The following is a 23,437-nucleotide window of genomic DNA, read 5'->3' on the forward strand; positions in this document are numbered from 1 at the left end:
ACATTCCGGGAGGTTATATAGAGCGGGAGCAGAGGGTAATATCGGAGTCAATCCCACAGTCTGTGATATTATACAGAGTGGGAACAGAGGGTAAACTCGGAGTCTATCCCACAGTCTGGGATATTAGAATGGGAACAGAGTTTAATCTCGGAGTCTATCCCACAGTCTGGGATATTATACAGAGTGGGAGCGTAGGGTAAACTCAGAGTCTATCCTACATTCTGGGATACTATTCAGAGTGGGAACTGAGGGAAATCTCGGAGTCTATCCCACAATCTGGGATATTGTTCAGAATGGGATCGGAGAGTAATCTCAAACTCTATCCCAGACTCTAGGATATTATACAGAGTGGGAGCGGAGGTTAATTTCGGAGTCTATGCCACATTCTGGGATATTATTCAGAGTGGGAACAGAGTGTAACCTCGGATTCTATGCCACATTCTGCGATAATATACAGGGTTGGAACAGATTGTGACCTCGGAGTCTAAGCCACATTCTGGGATATAATATAGAGTGGGAGCGGAGGGTAATCTCGGAGGCTATCACACTGTCTGGGATATTATTCAGAGTGGGAACAGGGGTTAATCTCGGAGTCTAGTACACAGTCTGGGATATTATTCAGAGTGGGATCAGAGGGTAGTCTTAGAGTCTATCACACATATTGGGACTTTATTCACAGTGGGAACAGACGGTAACCTTGGAGTCTGTTCCACGTTCTGGTATATTATACAGAGTGGGAGCGGAGGGTAATCTCTGAGTCTAACACATATTCTGTGATGTTATTCAGAGTATGAGCAGAATGTAATCTCGGAGCCTATGCCACATTCAGGGATATTATACAGAGTGTAAGCGGAGGGTAATCTCGGAATCTATGCCAAATTCTGGGTTATTATACAGAGAAGGAATAGAGTGTAACCTCAGACTCTATGCCACATTCTGGGATATTATACAGAGTGGGAGCGGAGAGTAATTTCGGGGAATATCCCACAGTCTGGGATATTATTCAGAGCGGAAACAGAGGGTAGTCTTAGAGTCTATCTCACATTCTTGGATTTCATTCAGAGTGGGAACAGAGAGTAATCTCGGAGTCTGTTCCACATTCTGGTCAATTATACAGAGTGGGAGCGGAGGATAATCTCGGAGTCTATCCCACAATGTGTGATATTATACAGAGTGGGAAGAGAGTGTAACGTCGGAGTCGATGACACATTCAGGGATATGATACAGAGTGGGAGCAGAGGGTAATCTCGAAGTCTATCCCAGAGTCTAGGATATTATTTAGAATGGGAGCGGTGATTAATTTCGGAGTCTATCCTGGAGTCTTCGATGTTATACAGAGTGGGAACAGAGGGTAATCTCGGAGTCCATCCCACATTCGGGTAAATTATACAGAGTGGGAGCAGAGCGTCATCTCGGAGTCCATCCCACATCTCGGGATAATTTCCAGAGTGGGAACAGACATTAGCCTCGGAGTTCATCCCAAATTCGGGAAATTGTACAGAGTGGGAACAGTGGGTAATCTCGGAGTCTATCCCACATTCTGGGATATTATTCGGAGTGGGATCTGAGGGTAATCTCGGAGTCTTTTCCACAGTCTGGGATATTATACAGAGTGGGAGTGGATGGTACTCTCGATGTCTATCCCAGAGACTAGGCCATTAAACAGAGTGGGAGCGATGGGCAATTTCGGAGTCTATCCCGGTGTCTAGGTTATTATACAGTGTGGGTGCGGACGGTAATTTCTCAGCCTATGCCACATTCCGGGAGGTTATAGAGAGTGGGAGCAGAGGGTAATATCGGAATCTATCCCACAGTCTGGGATATTATACAGAATTCGAACAGAGGGTAAACTCAGAGTCTATCCCACATTCTGGGATATTTTCCAGAGTGGGAACAGAGAGAAATCTCTGAGTCTAACACACATTCTGTGATATTATTCAGAGTATGAACAGATTGTAATCTCAGAGCCTATGCCACATTCAGGGATATTGTACAGAGTGGGAGCGGAAGGTAATCTCGATGTCTATCCCAGAGACTAGGCCATTATACAGAGTGGGAGCGATGGGTAATTTCGCAGTCTATCCCAGAATCTATGTTATTATACAGCGTGGGAGAGGACAGTAATTTCTCAGCCTATGCCACATTCCAGGCGGTTATACTGAGTGGGAGGAGAGTGTACTATCGGAGTCTATCCCACAGTCTGGGATATTATACAGAGTGGGAACAGAGGGTAAACTCGGAGTCTATGCCACATTCTGGGATATTATTCAGAGTGGGAACAGAGTGTAACCTCGGAGTCTATGCCATATTCTGGGATATTATACAGAGTGGGAGTGGATGGTAATCTCGATGTCTAGCCCAGAGACTAGGCCATTATACAGAGTGGAAGCGATGAGTAATTACGGAGTCTATCCCAGAGTCTAGGTTATTATACAGTTGGGGAGTGGACGGTAATTTCTCAGCCAATGCCACATTCCGGGAGGTTATACAGGGCGGGAACAGAGGGTAAACTCGGAGTCTATCCCACATTCTGGGATATTATTCAGAGTGGGAGCAGAGTGATATCTCGGAGTCTATGCCACGGTCTGGGATATTATTCAGAATGGGATCGGGGTGTAATCTCAAACTCTATCCCAGTGTCTGGGACATTATACAGAGTGGGCGCGGAGGCTAATTTTCGAGTCTATGCCACATTCTCTAATATTATTCAGAGTGGGAACAGAGGGTATTCTCAGAGTCTATCCCACATTCTGGGATATTATACAGAGTGGGGGTGGAGTTTAAAGTCAGACTCTTTCCTACATTCTGGGATATTATCAGAGTGGGAACAGAGGATAATCTCGGAGTCTAACTGACAGTCTGGGATATTATTCAGAGTGGGAACAGAGAGAAATCTCTGAGTCTATACCACATTCTGGGATATTATTCAGAGTGGGAACAGAGAGAAATCTCTGAGTCTATACAACATTCTGGGATATTGTACAGAGATGGAACAGAGTGTAACCTCGGATTCTATGCCACATTCTGGGATATAATACAGAGTGAGATCGGAGGGTAATCTCGGAGCCTATCCCACCGTCTGGCATATTATTCAGAGTGGGAACAGAGTGTAATCTCGGAGTCTATGCCATATTCTGGGATATTATACAGGGTGGGAGCGGAGGGTAATTTCGGAAACTATCCCAAAGTCTGGGTTATTATTCAGAGCGGGAACAGAGGGTCGTTTCAGAGTTTATCTCACATTCTGGGGTTTTATTCAGACTGGGAACAGAGAGTAATCTCGGAGTCTGTTCCACACTCTGGTCTATTATACAGAGTGGGAGCGGAGGTTAATCTCGGAGTCCATCCCACATTTTGGGATAATATACAGAGTGGGAACAGAATTTAACCTCGGAGTCTATCCCACATTCTAGAAATTATAAGTGGGAACGGTGGGTAATCTCGGAGTCTAACCCACATTCTGGGATATTATTCAGAATGGGAACAGAGGGTAATCTCTGAGTCTAACACATATTCTGGGATATTATTCAGAGTATGAACAGAATGTAATCTCGGAACCTATGCCACATTCAGGGATATTATAAAGAGCGGATGCGGAGGGTAATCTCGAAGTCTATCCCACAGTCTGGGATATTATTCAGAGTGGGAACAGAGGGTAATCTCGGAATCTATCCCGCATTCTGGGATATTATTCAGAGTGGAAACAGAGGGTAATCTCGGAGTCTATCCCACATTCTGGGATATTATTCAGAGTGGGTACAGATGGTAATCTTGGATTCAATCCTAGAGTCTGGGATATTATACAGAGTGGGAGCAGAGTGTAATCTCGGAGTCTATCCCACATTCTGGGATATTGTTCAGAGTGGGAACAGAGGGTATTCTCAGAGCCTATACCATAGTCTGGCATGTTATTCAGTGTGATAACAGTGGGTAATCCCGGAGTCTATCCCCCATTCTGGGATATTATTCAGAGTGGGAACAGAGTGTAATCTCAGAGTCTATGCCACATTCTGGGATATTGTTCAGAGTTGGATCAGATTGTAACACGGAGTCTATTCCACAGTCTGGGCTATTATTCAGAGTGGGAACAGTGTGTTACCTCGGTGGTAAAGCCACATTCTGGGATATTATTCAGAGTGGGAACTGATGGAATCTCGGAGCCTATCCCACAGTCTGGGATATTATTCAGAATGGGATCGGAGGCTAATCTCAATGTCTATCCCAGCGTCTAGGATGTCATACCGAGTGGGAGCGCAGGTTAATTTCGGAGTCTATGCCATATTCTGGGATATTATTCAGAGTGGGAACAGAGGGTAATCTCTGAGTCTAACACACATTCTGGGATATTAGTCCGAGTATGAACAGAATGTAATCTCGGAACCTTTGCCACAATCGGGGATATTATTCAGAGCGGAAACAGAGGGTAATCTCAGAATCTATCTCGCATTCTGGGATATTATACAGAGTGGGAACAAAGGGTAATCTCGGAGTCTGTTCCACATTCTGGGATATTATAGAGTGGGAGCGGAGGGTAATCTCGGAGCCCATCACACATTCTGGGATAATATACAGAATGGGAACAGAGTTTAACCTCAGAGTCTAGCCCACATTCTGGAAATTATACAGAGTGGGAACGGTGGGTAATCAAGGAGTCTATCCCAAATTCTGGGATAATATTCAAAGTGGGAACTGAGGGTAATCTTGGAGTCTTTTCTACAGTCCGGGATATTATACAGAGTGGGAGCGGATGGTAACCTCGATGTCTATCTCAGAGACTAGGCCATTATACAGAGTGGGAGCGATGGGTAATTTCGGAGTCTATCCCAGGGTCTAGGTTATTATACAGCGTGGGAGCGGACAGTAATTTCTCAGCCTATGCCACATTCCCGGAGGTTATACAGAGTGGGAGAGAGCGTAATATCGGAGTCTATCCCACAGTCTGGGGTATTATAGAGAGTGCGAACAGAGGGTAAATTCGGAGTCTATCCAAAATTCTGGGATATTATTCAGAATGGGAACTGAGGGTAATCTCGGAGTCTATCCCACATTCCGGGATATTATAGAGAGTGGGAGCGGATGGTAATCTCGATGTCTATCCCAGAGTCTAGGTTATTATACAGCGTGGGAGCAGAAGGTAATTTCTCTGCCTATGCCACATTCCGAGTGGTTATACAGAGTGGGAACATAGGGTAAATTCGGAGTCCATGCCAGATTCTGGGATATTATACAGCGTGGGAACAGAGGGTAATTTCGGTGACTATCCCTCAGTCTGGGATATTATTCAGAGCGGCAACAGAGGATAATCTCGGAGTCTGTTCCACATTCTGGGATATTATTCAGAATGGAAACAGAGAGTAATCTCAGAGTCTATCCCACATTCTGGGATATTATACAGAGTGTGAACGGTGGGTAATCTCGGAGTCTATCCCACATTCTGGGATATTATTCAGAGTGGGAACAGAGGGTAATCTCGGAGTCTTTTCGACAGTCCGGGATATTATACATAGTGGGAGCGTATGGTAATCTCGATGTCTATCCCAGAGACTAAGACATTATACAGAGTGCGAGCGATGGGATATTTCGGAGTCTATCCAAGAGTCTAGGATATTATACAGCATGGAAGCGGAGGGTAATTTATCAGCCTATGCCACATTCTGGGAGATCATAAAGAGTGGGAGCAGAGGATAATCTCGGAGTGTACCCCACATTCTGGAATATTATTCAGAGTGGTAACAGAGACTAATCTCAGAGTCTATGCCACATTCTGGGATATTATACAGAGTGGGAGCGGAGCTTAAACTCAGAGTCTATCCCACATTCTGGGATATTATTCAGAGTGGGATCGGAGGGTGATCTCGAAATCTATCCCAGCGTCGAGGATATTGTACACAGTGGGAGCGTAGACTAATCCCAGATTCTATCCCACAGTCTGGAATATTACTCAGACTGGGAACATAGGGTAATCCCGGAATGTACCCCACATTCTGGGATATTATTCAGAGTGGTAACAGAGACTAATCTCGGAGTCTATATCACATTCTGGGATATTATACTGAGTGGGAACTGAAGGCAATCTCGGAGTCTTTTCCACAGTCTGGGATATTATTCAGAATGGGATCAGAGAGTAATCTCAAAGTCTATCCCAGAGTCTAGGATATTATTCAGAGTGGGAACGGAGGGTAATCTCGGAGTCTAATACACATTCTGTGATGTTATTCAGAGTATGAACAGAATGTAATCTCGGAGCCTATGATGTATTCAGGGATATTATACAGAGTGGAAGCAGAGGGTAATCTCGAAGTCTATCCCACAGTCTGGGATATTATTCAGAGTGTGAATTGAGGGTAATCTCGGTTTCTTTTCCACAGTCCGGGATATTATACAGAGTGTGAGTGGATGGTAATCTCGATGTCTATCCCAGAGACTAGGCCATTATACACAGTGGGAGCGATGGGTAATTTCGGAGTCTATCCCAGAGTCTAGGTTATTATACAGCCTGGAAGCGGGCGGTAATTTCTCAGCCTATGCCACAGTCCGGGAGGTTATACAGAGTGTGAGCAGAGGGTAATATCGAAATCTATCACACAGTCTGGGATATTAAACAGAGTGGGAACACAGGGTAAACTCGGAGTCTATCCCACATTCTGTGATATTATTCAGAGTAGGAACTGAGGGAAATCTCGGAGTCTATCCCACAGTCTGGGATATTATTTAGAATGGGATCGGAGGCTAATCTCAAAGTCTATCCCAGAGACTAGGATATTTTACAGTATGGGAGCGGAGGTTAATTTCGGAGTCTATGCCACATTCATGGATATTATTCAGAGTGGGAACAGAGAGAAATCTCTGATTCTAACACACATTCTGTGATATTATTCAAAGTATGAACAGAATTTAATCTCAGGGCCTATGCCACATTCAGGGATATTATACAGAGTGGGAGCGGAGGGTTATCTCGAAGTCTGTCCCAGAGTTTGGGATATTATTCAGAGTGGGAACAGAGTGTGACCTCGAAGTCTATGCCACATTCTGGGATATGATACAGAGTGCGAACGGATGGTCATTTCGGATTCTATCCCACATTTTGGGGTATTATTCAGAGAGTGAACAGAGGGTAATTTCGGAGTCTATCCCACATTCTGGAATATTATTCCGAGTGACAACAGAGGATAATTATGGAGTCTATCCCAGAGTCTGAGATATTATACAGAGTGGGAGCGGAGGGTAATCTCCGAGTGTATCCCACAGTCTGGGATATTATACAGAGTTAGAGCAGAGGGTAAACTCGCAGTCAATCCCACATTCTGGGATATTATACAGAGTGGGAACTGAGGGTAATCTCAGAGTCTACCCCACAGTCTGTGACATTATAGAGTGGGAGCGGAGGGTAATCTCGGAGTCAATCCCACATTCTGTGATATTATACAGGGTGGGAAAGGAGGGTAATCTCGGAGTCTATCCCACAGCCTGGGATATTATACAGAGTGTGAACAGAATGTAATCTCGGAGGCTATCCTACTGTCTGGGCTATTATACAGAGTGGGAACAGAGTGTATCCTCGTAGAGTCTGCCACATTCTGGGATATTATACAGAGTGTGAACAGAGGGTAATCTCGGAGTCTATTCCACATTCTCAGATATTATTCAGACTGGGAACAGAGGGCAATCTTGGAGTCTATCCCAGATTCTGGGATATTATACAGAGTGGGAACAGAGGGTAATCTCGGAGTCTATCCCACAGTCTGGCATATTATACAGAGTGGGAACAGGATGTAATCTCGGAGTCTATCCCACAGTCTAGGATATTATACAGACTGGGAACAGAGTGTAAGCTCGGAGTCAATCCCTCATTCTGGGATATGATTAAAGGGCGGGAATAGAATGACACCTTATGAATCCTATCATCCAGGGTTAAGCAGCCCGCTTGATTTGCATCCCATTCACATAAATTCACTCCCTCCACCATGGATGCACAGTAGCAGCAGTGTGTGCCATCTACAAGATGCACTGGAGGAACTCACCAAGGCTCCTTCAACACAACTACTCCCATCTTTAAGGACAAGGGCAGCAGATAGATGGGAACACCACCACCTGGAAGTTCCCCTCCAAGTCACTCACCATCCTGACTTGGAAATATATCACCATTCCTTCACTGTCACTGGGTCAAAATCCTGGAACTCCCTCCCTAATAGCACTGTGGGTGTACCTACACCACATGGACTACAGCGGTTCATGAAGGCAGCTCATCACCACCTTCTCAAGGGCAACTAGGGATGGGCAGTAAATGCTGACCCAGTCAGCAAAGACCACATCCTGTCAATGAAGTAACAGTATGGGGCACCTCCTTTCGAGAAGGATATTGAATGTCTTTGAAGTGATTTTTTGTTCGCAGGTCAGTGTTGAAACACTGATGATGAGACTGTGACATTCAAGTGCAGGCAGAGAGTTTGCTTTTCCTCACCTCACTTGCATTGCCTCCCAGTGACTCAGACAGAGTTTCTCTAGTCGGAACTCACGCAGGCTGATATATTCCAACCTTTTTCCTGAGTTTGGTGAAGGAAGCAAAGGAAAAATGGCCTCCATTTCCCTCTGGGGCACTCGGACACACCAATCTTGGCATGGCAAAAGATCTCAGTGATTTGTGTCTTCACAATCAGAATGTCAGCGGTTCAAGTCCTGCGACAGATGCTCGAGAATAAAATCCACAGTCGAGCTCCCAATGCCAACTCGAGGGAGCCCTGCACTGTCAAAGGACCTTTTGGAGGTGACATCAAACTGAGGCCCATTCATGTAGACTTGAAAGATCCCCATTGAGCTGTACTGAGGAAGAGCAGAGCAGCACTCCCCAGTATCCTGACCGATATTTATCGCCTAACATCATAAAAACAGGTCAACTGCTCACGATCACATGACTGTGTGTGGGAGCTTGCTGTGCACAAATTGCCTGGCAGATTTCCTGCATTGCCACTGTGATGACGCTGCGAAAGTAGGTCATTGGCTGTAAAATGCTTTGGCATGTCGTGAGCTCATGAAAGGCGCTGTATAAATGCAAGTCTTTCTTCCTTTTCTCATGTCAGCAAGTTGGATAAGGGTTATGGGCTTGCCATGCCCATCCACCCCATATACCCTGAGGTCCCACATCGCTGCGGGCATGCAAGCTGGACATACCTCTCCAGCCTTGACCTTCTCTCACCCTGCCATGGGCTTGCTCTATCATTTGTGAGGAGAGTGCAAAGGTCCTTTCAATTGGACCCTGTCCAGATGCTGCTTGTCATTACCTCTGACAATTTGTGATAACTATAAATTGCATTTGTATAGTGCCTTGAACATACGAAAGTACCTCAAGGCACTTCACAGAAGCAGAAATCGGAGAGAATTTGATGTTTGAGCCACTTAAGGAGACATTCGGACTGGTGGCCACAAGCTGAATCAAAGAGTTATGTTCTTGGAGAGAGAGAGAGAGAGAGAGAGAGGGAGAGAGAGGCAGAGAGAGGCCGTCATCTTCACAGAGGGAATTCCAAAGTCCAGAGCCCAAGCAGCCCGAAGTGATGGTGATTCATCTCCACAAAGAAGACAGCATCTGAAAACCCTGACCATCACCAGCACAGGCTAGCCCACGCTGCTCCTGAACTCCCACTGCACAACATAGGACAGAAAAGCCAAATACATGCAGTGCATTAAGAAGAGGAACAGAGCTTTGTGATATTCAATGTGCCTTTTCTGCAGGGATTTTATTTTACTTTCATGACCAAACCCATGGGAAAGATGTCAGTTTTCCCTGTGGCTGCTGTGTCATTTACTCTCAGTCTACTTTTAGCTCTGCTGCTAATTTTATCAGTCAGTGCACTGCAACTTTTCCCCGCTCTGTCCTGCTCACATTGTGCCCATGTCTCTTCCGACCCTGACTGCTGCACATCCACAGGCTCTCGCCCTATCACATTGCCGACTGTGGGTTTGACAAATGGCGGGAAGTGATCAGAGCTGGGAGCACCGACAGAAACTCTCTGGACTCGGGAGCTCGAAGAGCAGCTTGAATATTTGCCAACAGCACCAAACTGGGGCTTTGGTTCATACAGAAGAGGATTGTGACCAAACACAGGGAGACAGGGACGAACTGTGTCATTGACAAAGAAACTTCAATGTGGAGAAGTGTGAGGTTATACGCTTGGGTGTGATATAAGGAAAAAGGAGCAAAAAGAATTCTAAAAATTAAGTGACATCCAGAAAAGGCAATGTCAGTGTTTCAGCCATTGGGTCAGAGCTGAAAAGCTACAGAGATCTCTCCCAGAGGACAAAGGTGGGGGGCAGCAGAAAGAGGGCTCGATGTGGGTGTAGTTGGATGGTGGACATCACAGAGCGATTCCAGACGAGCTACAGTGGATGTGTGAGGATGGCACAAGACAGACGAGCGTTTCGTACCATGATGGAGGGACTCCTGGTCAGCTTAGCTACAAGCAGCAGCAGCAGCACAAATGGGATCGGGAAGCGAGGGATCTGGGGATGCAGTTTTCCTGATCACTCAAAGTGATGACAACAGGTCTTAAAGGAGGAGAGAGAGGCGGAGAGGTTTAGGGAGGGAAGTCCAGAGCTGAAGGCCCAGGCAGCTGAAGGCACGGCCACCAGTCTTGGAGCGATGGAAATCAGGGATGCTTAAGAAGCCAGAATGAGAGGAGCACAGAGATCTCGGAGGGTTGTGGGCTGGAGGAGATAACAGAGATAGGGACAGATATCCCAAAGGACTGGTATCAGGACAAGCACCAGGCTTCCTGTTCATAAGCTTCATGGTGACAGTGTGAGCTGAAGAGAAGGGGCCGAGAGGAGCCAGGCTTGTGCGTGAGATTGTCATCGATGAGAGCGGTAAACTATCAATCTGCTAAACGAGTGGGACACAGCAAACCCTGGAATATGCAAAGACTGCTCTGTCTCATTCCAATTCCAACCAGAATTTGACACTTACTGGGTCTTTATTGGCAGATTTCCAGTGATGGCACCAGGTTGTTAAAAATCTGACCAGCTCCTGGTTTTCACAGTCTCAGCACATTGCTCAACATGAGTTTGGGGAACACCTTTTACAACCTCGACATGTCCCAAAGCATCTCACAGCTCATCAAGTGCTTTCTGAAGTATAGTCCCTGCAGTATTAGGGTCTGGCATGTATAGGGTTAAGGTGGGACTGAGTACAGTGCTGCTTACAGCAGTGTAAGAGAACACATGATCCATTCCCAGGGTCAGTCGAGTGTGGGGCAGAGCCATGTGTACCAGCAAGCATGGAGAACGCTCTGAGCATGTACCCTTGACTGTATATTTGTAAATAGACCTCACGGTCAATAAATACTTACAATTAACTTACGTATGACTACAAAGACATGTTCAGACCTAGCGAGATGTAACCAACACCTCGCAACAGCCCCTGTTTTGATACAGAACATAACATGCACAGGAAGATCCCACAAAAAGCAATGAAACCATGACCGGATAATCTGTTTCCTTGCGATGTTGATTGAGATATAACGATTGGCCCAGGACACTGGTGAAACCTTCCCCTGCTCTTCCTCAAAATACTGGCAGGGGAACTTTTACTGAGAGAATAGACAGATCATCTCATTATGGATCCAATGGTAACAATTTAGCAGGTCTCAGTTTCACATTTAATCCAAAAGGATGGCACCGATGACAGTGCAGCGCTCCCTCAGTACTGACCATCCGACAGTGCAGTGCTCCTTCAGTACTGACCCTCCGACAGTGCAGCGCTCCCTCAGTACTGACCCACTGACAGTGCAGCACTCCCTCAGTACTGACCCTCTGACAGCAGCACTCCCTCAGTACTGACCCTCTCACAGTGCAGTACTAACTCAGTACTGACCGTCTGACAGGGCAGCACTCCTTCAGTACTGACACCCCGATAGTGCAGCGCTCCCTCAGTACTGACCCTCTGCCAGTTTGGCACTCCTTCAGTACTGACACCCCGACAGTGCAGCACTCCTTCAGTACTGACCCTCTGACAGTGCAGCACTCCCTCAGTACTAACCCTCTGACAGTGCAGCGCTCCCTCAGTACTGACCCTCTGACAGTGCAGCACTCCCTCAGTTCTGACCCTCTGACAGTGCAGCACTCCCTCAGTACTGACCCTCCGACAGTGCAGCACTCTCTCAGTCCTGACCCTCTGACAATGCAGCACTCCTTCAGTACTGACACCCCGACAGTGCAACACTCCCTCAGTATTAACCCTCTGACAATGCACCGCTCCCTCAGTACTTATCCTCCGACAGTGCGGTACTCTTCCCGTTGTGATCCTCCTACAGTGCAGCACTCCCTCAGTTCTGAACCTCAGACAGTGCAGCACTCCTTCAGTACTGACCCTCCAACAGTGCAGCACTCTCTCAGTACTGACACTGTGACAGTGCAGCACTCCTTCAGTACTGACCCTCTGACAGTGCAGCAATCCCTCAGTCCTCACCCTCTGACAGTGCAGCATTCCCTCAGTACTGACCCTCCGACAAGGCAGCACTCCCTCAGTACTGACCCTCTCCCAGTGCAGCACTACCTCAGTACTGACCCTCTGACAGTGCAGCACTCCCTCAGTACTGACCCTCTGACAGTGCAGCACTCCCTCAGTACTGACCCTCTGACAGTGCAGCGTTCCCTTAGTACTGACCCTCTGACAGTGCAGCACTCCCTCAGTACTGACCCTCTGACAGTGCAGCACTCCCTCAGTACTGACCCGCTGATAGTGCGGCACTCCCTCAGTACTGACCCTCTGACAGTGCGGCACTCCCTCAGTACTGACCCTCTGACAGTGCAGCACTCCCTCAGTACTGACCTTCTGACAGTGCAGCACTCCCTCAGTACTGACCCTCCGACAGTGCAGCACTCCCTCAGTACTGACCCTCTGACAGTGCAGCACTCCCTCAGTACTGACCCTCCGACAGTGCAGCATGCTCAGTCCTGCCATCTTAGATTATTACAAGTAATCTTTCTTCGTCCTCGTGTTGCTCAATTCGATTTGCTATAATTGCGCTTGGCTTGAGTTTTGCCTGTCAGCACCATGATTATCTGTTCTTTGTGTGTGTGTGTGTGTAGAATGAATCCATAAATAAAGCATTATTCAATTTGATAACACACAAAGGCATGTTGTTCAGTTACAGCTGGCAGCTGCCCAGTTTAAGCAGAGACTCAAACAGTTTCTCATGAATTTTTTTCTTCAGTCGAAATATATTCCATCCAATCAGCTGTGACTCGAGTGGGTAGCACTCTCACCTTAGAGTCAGAGAGTTGTAGCATCACATCCCGCTCCAGGAGTTGAGAACAAAAATCTAGGCGCACACTCAAGTGTAACACTGATGGAGTGCTGCACTGTCAGAGGTGCTGTCTTTCAGATCAGGCATTAAACCGGGGTTACGTCTGCCTTCTCAGGTAGATGTAAACGGTCCCAGGGCCAGTATTTGGAAGAGGAGCTGGGGAGTACTCCTGGCTAGTATTTGTCACTCAGTTACCAGCGCAGAAGCAAGTTACTCTCTCAGGCCATCGGCACATTGCTGTTTGTGGGATCTTGCTGTGCACAAATTGGCAGCTGCGTTTTCTGCATTACGCCAGTGACTGCACTTCAAAAAACTGGTTGCGGACTGTAAAGAGTTTGGCGCGTCCTAAAATGGTGAGAGGAGCTTTTGAAAGGCGCGCTCTTTCTGGGTGAAAATGTCGGAATGCCTTTCAGGATTGCACATGGAATATAGAAATTGATTGTGCGATCTCACGGAGTGATCGCTGTCCACTTCATTTTGTCGGTATTTTGCCAATGTCTTTATTGCGTGAATGCAGGAAAACATCACTTTGTGTGGAGCTCTTCTCTGTAGTTTCACTTATGACTGTTAAAAGTAAATCAAGACCTCCGAGGAACTCTCCGGAATCTCACAGCGAGATACAGTTGAGGGATTTCACTTATGTGAAGAGATTGGAGAAGCATGAAGTGTTCTCCTGAGAGCAGAGAAGGTTAAGGGGAGATTTAATCGAAGTGTATCTTGAGGTGCTTCGATAGAGTAAGTAATGAGCAACTGCTCCCACTGACAGGACACACGTTTAGTGACACTGGCAAAGAAAAAGCCAAGGTGATAAGGTGAGTTTACTTGCTTTCACACAGCGAGTTGTTGTGATCTGGAACACGCTGGTGGTGGAAGCAGGTTCAATAGGAACTTTCAAAAGGGAACTGGATAATTTTTTTTATTATTCATTCACGGGATGTGGGCTTCGCTGGCTGGACCAGCATTTATTTCCCATCCCTAGTTGCCCTTGAGAAGGTGGGGGTGAGCTGCCTTCTTGAACCGCTGCAGTCCATGTGGTGTAGGTACACCCACAGTGCTGATAGGGAGGGAGTTCCAGGATTGTGACCCAGTAACAGTGAAGGAACGTCAGGATGGTGAGTGACTTGGAGGGGAACTTCCAGATGGTGGTGCTCCCATCTATCTGCTGCCCTTGTCCCTCTAGATGGTAGTGGTCGTGGGTTTGGAAGGTGCTATCTAAGGAGCCTTGATGAATTCCTGCAGTGCATCTTGCAGGTGATACACACTGCTGCTACTGTGCGTCGGTGGCGGAGGGAGCGAATGTTTGTGGATGGGGTGCCAATCAAGCGGGCTGCTTTGTCCTGGATGGTGTCCAGCTTCTTGAGTGTTGTTGGAGCTGCACTCATCCGGGCAAGTGGAGAGTATTTCATCACACTCCTGACTTGTGCCTTGTAGATGGACAGACTTTGGTGAGTCAGGAGGTGAGTTACTCGTTGCAGGATTCCCAGCCTCTGATCTGCTCTTGTAGCCACAGTATTTATATGGCTAGTCCAGTTCAGTTTCTGGTCAATGGTAACCCCCACGATGTTGATAGTGAGGGATTCAGTGATGGGAATGCCATTGAACATCAAGGGGTGATGGTTGGATTCTCTCTTGTTGGAGATGGTCATTGCCTGATGCTTGTGTGGTGTGAATGTTCCTTGCCACTGGTCAGCCCAAAAGGCAATACTGGAGGAAAAAAAAACAATTGTGGAGATATGGAGGAGGAGCAGGGGTGAATGGGACTAACTGGGTAGGTCTTTCATAGATCTGGCACTGACATGATGGGCTGAATGGCCTCTACCTGTCGTCTGTGATTTCTACACCATTTCTTACCATTATATTTTTGTCAGAAGAATGGTGAGGATAATTGTCATTTTTTTTTTCTGTCCCCCCCCTTTATCTGTTTGTTTATCTAAAAGTTTTTATTCAGCAATGTGAGAAAGTCAATCTCTGAAGACAACTTGAGGTAGGGAGGAAGCCATTGGCCAGTCTCCAGTTTGTATCAGTTTCCAACATGGAGCATTGAGCCAAACTCCAGAGCACGTCAATGGCATTTGTCGCAGGTTGAGCCCAAGTTGGATGTTAAACTGTACGCAGGCTTGTCATGGGCAGCCACATCCTCGCTCCAAATAATCAACACGCGTGTCTCAGTGGTAAAGACAAGTCAAGAGGGTCTCAGAGATGTCACAGGGCCTCTCTGCAGCTGTCATTTCTTGGCAGGTCTTGCTTTCTGGGCTGGAAGTTGACATAGTTTTGAATCAGCGATTGAAATTTCCGCTCAATTGCGCTGTTGCTTCAGCCCAAACTCTTCCAAACCAACGGGAAGGTTTAAGGAATTCCAAGCAAAAATTAGCCCCGGCCTAAATCAACTTTCCACCGTCCGTGGTTAAAAATGTTTATTTTTTTTTTGGCGGTTAATCTCTTTTGAGCTGCGTTAGTCAAACTGCACCCTGTTACCACTCGAATCTATTGAGGAGCTTTTTTTTTTCAAAGGAAAACATTTTTTTAAAAAACATTCACCTTGGAAATGCTGCCCCATTGCATTGGGTGGTGGCGCGTGTCGTGTTGGGTGATGTGCAAACATGTGCGCGACTGGGAATTTGAGGGTCTGAAAATCACTTCTGAAAAAGGGGGCAGAATTTTGGGAGCTGAGTGTGTCGGAAGTGAAATTGTGCCCCTGAGCTCCACACCGTGTTACCCATCGCTGTAAATGATGCCAAACTTCGGGTGCAGAATAACAGAGCTCATCAAGCTTTGTTTGCAATGATTTTGATCGCTGTCTCGATCGGACTAGAATTGCATGGAATTTACCGTGCACAAACAGGCTATTCTGCCCAATTGGTCCACGCTGGTGGTTCAGTTCCACAGCAGCCTGTCCCACCATCCCCAATTTAACTCAGACGGTTAGTAAAATTCATTCCTTTTCTGGCTCTTTTTATCCGTCTGGCTACTGCACAACTCTCTCTCTCTCTCTCAAGTTTTGGCAAACTAATTGTAAGTTGAGTATGGATTCAGCAAAGTCAGGAGGTAGTGCCTTGCCCCTTCCTATCTCTGTGACCCTCCCCGCCCTCCACCCTCCCATCAGCCGACCACCCTTTGAGATCTCTGCACTCCTCTGATTCTGCCCCTTTGAGCATCCCCGATTTGAATCGCTCCACCATTGGCGGCTGCCTGGGCGCTAACCTCTGGGATTCCCGCCCCGAATCTCTGTCTCTCACTCCTTAAGATTCTCCCAAACCTAGCCCTTTGACCAAGTGTTTAGTCATCCATCCATCCATCCCAAACATCCTCTCATATGGCCCAATGTCCTATCTCGTCTGATAATGCTGCAGTGAAGTCCGCTTGCAAAGCTCTAGGATGTTGACGGCGCTTTACAAATGCAGGTTGATGCCGTTGCATTCCTCCCGCTTTTGAGGGTGAGAATTATGGGGGTAGCTGGTTGCGGAGTGGCACCGTCACTGGGCTAGTAACCCACCAGGCCCAGGCTAATCTTCCGAGTTCAAATCCCACCACGGCAGCTGGTAGAATTTGAATTCAATTAATAAATCTGGACTATAAAGCTGGTCTCAGTCATGGTGACCATGACAGCTATCATCGATTGTTGTAAAAACCCTTCTGGTTCACCAATGACCTTCAGGGAAGGAAATCTGCCGTCCTTACCCGGTCTGGCCTACACGTGACTCCAGACCAGCAGCCATGTGGTCGACTCTTAACTGCCCCTCTGAAATGGCCGAGCAAGACACTCAGTTCAAGGGGCAATTAGGGATGGGCAACAAATGCTGGCCGCGTTCAATAAAAGAATTTTTAAAATTGGCAGTCATACCCGACCCGTGAGCGTTAGTTCAGGAAACCCCTTTGTTGTGCAGAGAATGACAGTGTGTTTGTTATATCAATAAAAGTCGCAGTGAATCAGGCTTTACTCAGGGAATCAAGTTTTAAAATCTCTCCTCACTATATATAGGATCCAGGGAAAGTGCTCCAAAGGCCTGACTTGTTTAGTTAAGAAGTCTCGGCCATTGGTTTCCTTTCAATATTTTTGTTCAGGTTCACTGGCAATCGCATGCCATCAGCATTCGTAGAGTTCCTCCTGGAAGATATTTGCCTGCGGATGTAGGTTGAGAATAATAGCAGGACTGAACAAACGGTGCCCATGACCTCTCGCAGTATCCTCTCCCCATCTTTCATAAACCATGGCCTGATTTTCGTTGATTGCCTAACTCAGCATTGACCAGGAAGTCTTAATCTTCATGAAAATAACCCGACGCAATTATCCTCATTAAAGTAAACATCTTGGAAATTGCTGTGTAGCTCCGCGCTCAAACGAAAACACAGAGTTGACGCTAATTGGACCAGACGGCAGTGAGCATTCCGCCCGCATTCCCGAGCTCAGTTTGATCCCACAGAGCCGCTTCTGTCCCGTGGGATATTCTTACTCTGCCCAGAGCGGAAGCTGCTGAGTCGGGAGATGATGGGTTCATTGAGTCTAGCTCCTGACCCGGGCTGACACTCTGAAGCAGCACCAAAGGAGTGTGTCACTGTCGTGGGTGCCATTCTTGGGCTGAAATCTTAAGCCAAAGGTGCCCTCAAAGGTGAGCAGGAAAGATCCCAGAGCGGGAGCGTCCTCCCCAGTGCCCCCCGCCCAAGAATTGTTACTCAACAAAAGCATCCTGAGGTTGTAACAGGTGCGATAAAGGCAAATTCTTCCTTCTCTCTTCATCTAACCTTTCCTTTTTAAGTCCTTTCCAAACTCAAAGAAATATCCTAACATAAAATACTGCAGATGCTGAAAATCTGAAATGAAGACAGAAAATGCTAGAAAAACTCAGCAGGTCTGGCAACTTCTGTGGAGAGAGAGAAACAGTTAACGTTTCAGGGCTAATGACCTTTCACCAGAACTGCTATCTTTTGACATTCTCTTCAGTCATCAGTTGATCCAACTGTGGTAAAATAAGGAAGTTTCTGCCCTGAATATTGTGTTATTATAAACAGGATGAATGATTTAAATGAGATCAAGGGAGCTGGATTTCCAAGGCTTCCCTTTGCTCAGGTAACTCATGGAATTGGCCAGATCTGGAATTGGAATTGGGCAGATCTGGAATTGGAATTGGCCAGATCTGGAATTGGAATTGGGCAGATCTGGAATTGGAATTGGGCAGATCTGGAATTGGAATTGAGCAGATCTGGCTGCACAGTCAGTATTTTGTGGAGTATAAGGGGTTAACAGATGTGATATCCTGATGTATAATGTAGGTGATAATGTATCAGACGGCCATGTGTTAGAGTCGAGAGAGAGAGAGAGAGAGAGAGTTTGGAATCATGCCTAGGAGCAACATGCCTACGCTGTGACCTTTTTAGATTTAGTATTAATTAACAAACACCAGAATATGTCTGCAGTCTGTCTACTAACCAAGTTCCACACTTAAGGCGGAATTTTAGGCTGGCAGGATCTCAGTGTCCCGCCGAAGAAAATGGGCAGGAACTTTCGCTCGGTGGACGGGCAGGCGCCCGACCTGCTGGGGCGTGAAATGACATGAACGTGCCGATGCCAACGCACAGCCGTGTGATAGTTCGGTCGGCAGGCGCGCGCTGGAGTCGGCAGAGTGACCGCCGACAATTATAAGGCCTGTTCAGGCCTTTAAATAATCAATCAGCTTAAATTTTTCGCTGCCCGTCCAGCCTAATGGTTAGCATGGGCTGGCGAAAAGGCCAAGCGGCCTTTGCATTTTTTTGGAAACCTCATCCATGGGCGGAATGAGGTTTCCAAAAGCAAATCAAAATAAAATTAAAGTTCTAAAATTGAATTAACAACATGTCGCTGTGAACGTGACAGAGCCACATGAGGGGACGCGTTTCATGACATTTTAATTTTTTTTTTAACAACACTTCACCTCCCTGAGGCAGCTCCGTGTCCCGGGGAGATTATGAAGCACCCACTCGAGTGCATGCACGAAGTTCCCGTTTGGCCCGCTCACCCTCCCCCCCCTCCCACCCTCTCCTCCCCCCTCCCCCTCCCACCACCCCCTCCTCCCCCCCTCCCCCTCCCACCACCCCCTCCTCCCCCCTGCCCCCACCCTCCCCCCACCTCCCCCACAGGCAGCGCTGAGAGCTGAGCGATGCCACTCGTGTTTCACACTAGGCCAGCCTTAATTGGCTCGCCAGTGTGAAATTCCCGACCACTTCCCGACCGCCCCCACCGAGCCCACCTACCAAGGGCAAGCGTCTGCCCTTAGCGTCCAAGATAGAGGGATCCGATCTCAGAACGTTCCAGATGGGTTAGTGATGGGCTTGTGGTATTTATGATGCCCCTAACAGCGCTGTGGGTGTCCCTGCACCACAGGGACTGCAGCGGTTCAAGAGGGCGGCAGCTCACCACCACCTACTCAAGGGGCAATTAGGGATGGGCAATAGGTGCTGGCCCGGCCAGCGAAGCCCACATCCCGTGAATGAATTTTTCAAAAATCTTGTGTCACATGCCTTAATTCAGGTGTCAATAAAATTTGCATGGGAATGGGGATAGAGGCAGGGAATTTGGACTCATTGAATAGCCATTCCAATAAGCCAACACAGAAATGGTGAGCTGAATGGCCTCATTTGGTGCTACATGGTTCAGTACTGGTGTGTGACGTGCCTAAGTGATAACAATGAATAGCTTCCAATGAATGCTGGAAATTGCAACACACAACCCGGTCTGCGATGAGCAGAACATCCTCTATCTCCTGACGTAACCATGTACCTAGCTAAAAGTGCCCCTGGGAGTAACCTCAGCCATTCCCTGTGGCAGTGAGTTCCACATCCTCAACACTCTCTCCCGAATTCCCCATTGGATTTATTAGTGATGTTTAATCCTGATGGTTCGCAGTTCTGGGAACCCACTGGCGCATCTTCTCTACAGCTGTCCCTCCACCCTAAGTGTCACGTGAAATACAGATGTGAACCAAACATCCTGGACGGACCTCAATCGGTCCCTCTCCTGCCACGTTTAATTCAGATCTTCAGCTGGAAAAAAGTGCTTTCAGACCTAAAAGCAAGATTCAGATTTAGCAAGTGGGAGAATTGGGACTGACACGAGTTTTTGATGAAGGTTGGCTTCTCCGATACGGGTAATCTGGCTGCACTGTGAGCCCTCAGCTTCTTGTTTCACAGTAGTCATGGCAACCAGCTTCCTCCTGTCTTCAATGATCACAGTCAATGAGGGCCATTATGTGCAATAAAATTTGACCACTATAACCTTGTTCAAATGTGGAGTAGAATGGATGCGGAGATTGGTGGCAAAGAAGTGGTAACAATTGATAGAGGAGGGAAGGGGGCGGAGAGGGTTGGGGGGAATTCAATGGGGCAAAAAGGGAGCCGGCACCAATTGGCCAACTGTAATAAATGAGTTATTTTTTTAAATTTGCGACAGTATCCTGGAGGCTGTTGGATAAAATATGTTTGTCTCTGTGCCTCAGTTTGAACTCTCCACCATTGCATTTCTAAACGGTTCATTTCAACCACATGTTGGTGAGGAGCACTCTCGCCTTCCAGTCAGAAGGTCGTGAGGTTAAACTCCCACTTCAGGGGCTTGAGCGTGTCACCTGAGCAGTACTGAGGGAGCGCCGCACTGTCAGAGGTGCATCTTTCACGTCAGACGTTAAACCGAGGCTCCGTCTGGTCTCCCCGGGTGGGTTCAGAAGATCCCGTGGTGTTATTTTGAATAAGAGCGGGGGAGTTGTCCCCGATCTCGTGGACACTCTTTTATCCCTCAACCAAGCTGCCTTCAACAGGTGAAATGGGATCCTACTGTGCGTTGATTCCTAAATCCCAGCAGCGATTACATTTCGAAAGCTCTCCATTGGCTGCAAAAGATTCTGGCACATCCTGAGGTCAGGAAAGGTGCTGTGAAAATTCTTTGTTTGACAAAGCCCTCCCAGATGGGACTGTGATAAAATAACGAGACTACAGCCCGGTTAATTGGCCATTAAATCATTTTTCATGAAGCCAGCAATCAAAGAGACGAAGCTTGGTTGTTTTTTTTCCCACAGTCCTGAGGCTGTTTAGCTGGTGGCATTAATAAATACTTATGGCTGCTCTGATCCTTCTCGATCTCAACTACAGAACAATTGCAACCGGACAAGGGCTAAATATCCTCCACTTGCAGTGCGGAGATACAAATTTACAAATGCATCGAGGTTAACAGCAAGTGGCTGTTGTACATTGCGAAAAAGATGAAGTGTTGTGTTCTATAATCTCCAATGGATTATTAATGTCAACGCGTTGAGATAAGGCAGCCAGTCTCGGACCAGTCCTCAGTTGTTATATCGAGAATGCAATGGTGGTCTTTCTCCTACAAGTGAAACAATTTTTTTTTTCTTCATTCACGGGATGTGGGCTTTGCTGGCTGGGCCAGCTTTTATCACCCATCCCTAATTGCCCCTTGAGAAGGTTGGGGTGAGCTGTCTTCTTGAACCGCTGCAGTCCGTGTGGTGTAGGTACACCCATAGTGCTGTTAGGGAGGGAGTTCCAGGATTTGGACCCAGTGACAGTGAAGGAACGGCCGATATATTTCCAAGTCAGGATGGTGAGTGTCTTGGAGGGGACCTTTTATGGGATGCGAACATCGCTGGCAAGGCCAGCATTTGTTGCCCATCCTTAATTGCCTTTAAACTGAATGGCATTTCGGGGGCAATTAAGAGTCAATCACGTTGTTGTGGGTCTGGAGTCACTTGTAGGCCAGACCAGGTAAGGGTGGCAAGTTTCCTTCCCTGAAGGACATTAGTGGACCAGATGGGTTTTAGGATTCATGGTGGAAGGGTTGAGAATCAGAGGGCACTGATTTAAGGTGAAAAAGAGCCAGGGAGTACATGAGGAACAAAGCGAATGGATCGGAATTGGAATGCGCTGCCTGACAGTGTAGTGGAGGCAGATTCAATCGAGGCTTTCAAAGAGGAATTGGATCATTATCTGAAAACAAAGAAAATGCTGGGCTGTGGGGAAAATTTTGCAGAGAGCCAACTCAGACACAATGGGCTGAATGGCCCTCATTCTATGCTGTAAACATTTGAGGATTCTATAACCCTATGGTGGAGAAATAGCTTTTCAGAGGGCGTTTGCTGTGACCTCTCACAAGGCTCCTGAGAAAGCTTCAGCAGGTGCCCTGGAACAAGGCGAACTGTAACAACATCGATGGAAAGTTGGTCAATGGGACAGAGGCAGGAAGTTATGTTTGTGGCTGGGATTGGTGTTGGTGTGACCCCCCCCCCAGGTCTCGCTGCTACCTCAGTCTATTCAGATGCATCAGAAACATAGGGCAGGATTTTGCCCTTGATGGGCAGGCGGGCCCGACCGACTCAGCGGTGGGCAGGCAGCCGATCGCCGCCGCCAAAACAGGTGCCATTTTACGCGAGCGGGCCAATTAAGGCCCAGCGGGCCGGCCGACGGGATGTGCTATGCGCTTCCTGTGTGGGTGGGGGAGAGGAGGAATTCCCCAACTCCCAGAGTGCGCTCTTTCGTGCATGTGCTCCCTGAGGCTAAGTGCTGCCTCAGGGAGATCGCTGAAAGCCTGTGAGGCATTAAAAATAGAACAATAAAAAAATCATTAACGTGTTCCGCCCCTCATGTGAAAGTGTCACTCGAGAGGGGACATGTTGGTGAAGGACACATACACTTTCGTAAAGTGTTTTTTAAAACCGAAATCGAACCTCATCCCGCCACTGGATGAGGTTGGTGGAAAAAAATCACCCACCCGCCTGCCCGTTGGGCCCGTGCGCCGAGCCGAAGTTGGCACAGGCCCCTCAAAATCCTGGTCGATTGGTCGCTTAATGGCCTTAACAAGGCCTTTAATTAATGGCGGGCGCGCGTCCCGCTGCATAGCGCGCCCGCCCAGCTAAATATCGCGATGCCACGCACTGATGTCAGGACGCTCGCGCGACATTTTAAGTGCTGATGTGTGGACTCCGCCACCCACACGCCAGCCAGAAGATTCTGCCCATAATCTCTAAATTTGCTGATGACACAAAGCCATGAGGTTTGGCAAACATTGAGGGGGAGCGTGAGGGGCTTCAGGAAGGCAATGTGGTTGACCCTTAATTGCCCTCTGAAACGACTTAACAAGCCACTCAGCTCAAGGGCAATAAGAATGGGCA

The sequence above is a fragment of the Cetorhinus maximus genome, chromosome 20 (genome assembly GCF_964194155.1).
Source record: "Cetorhinus maximus chromosome 20, sCetMax3.hap1.1, whole genome shotgun sequence".
NCBI lineage: Eukaryota > Metazoa > Chordata > Chondrichthyes > Lamniformes > Cetorhinidae > Cetorhinus > Cetorhinus maximus.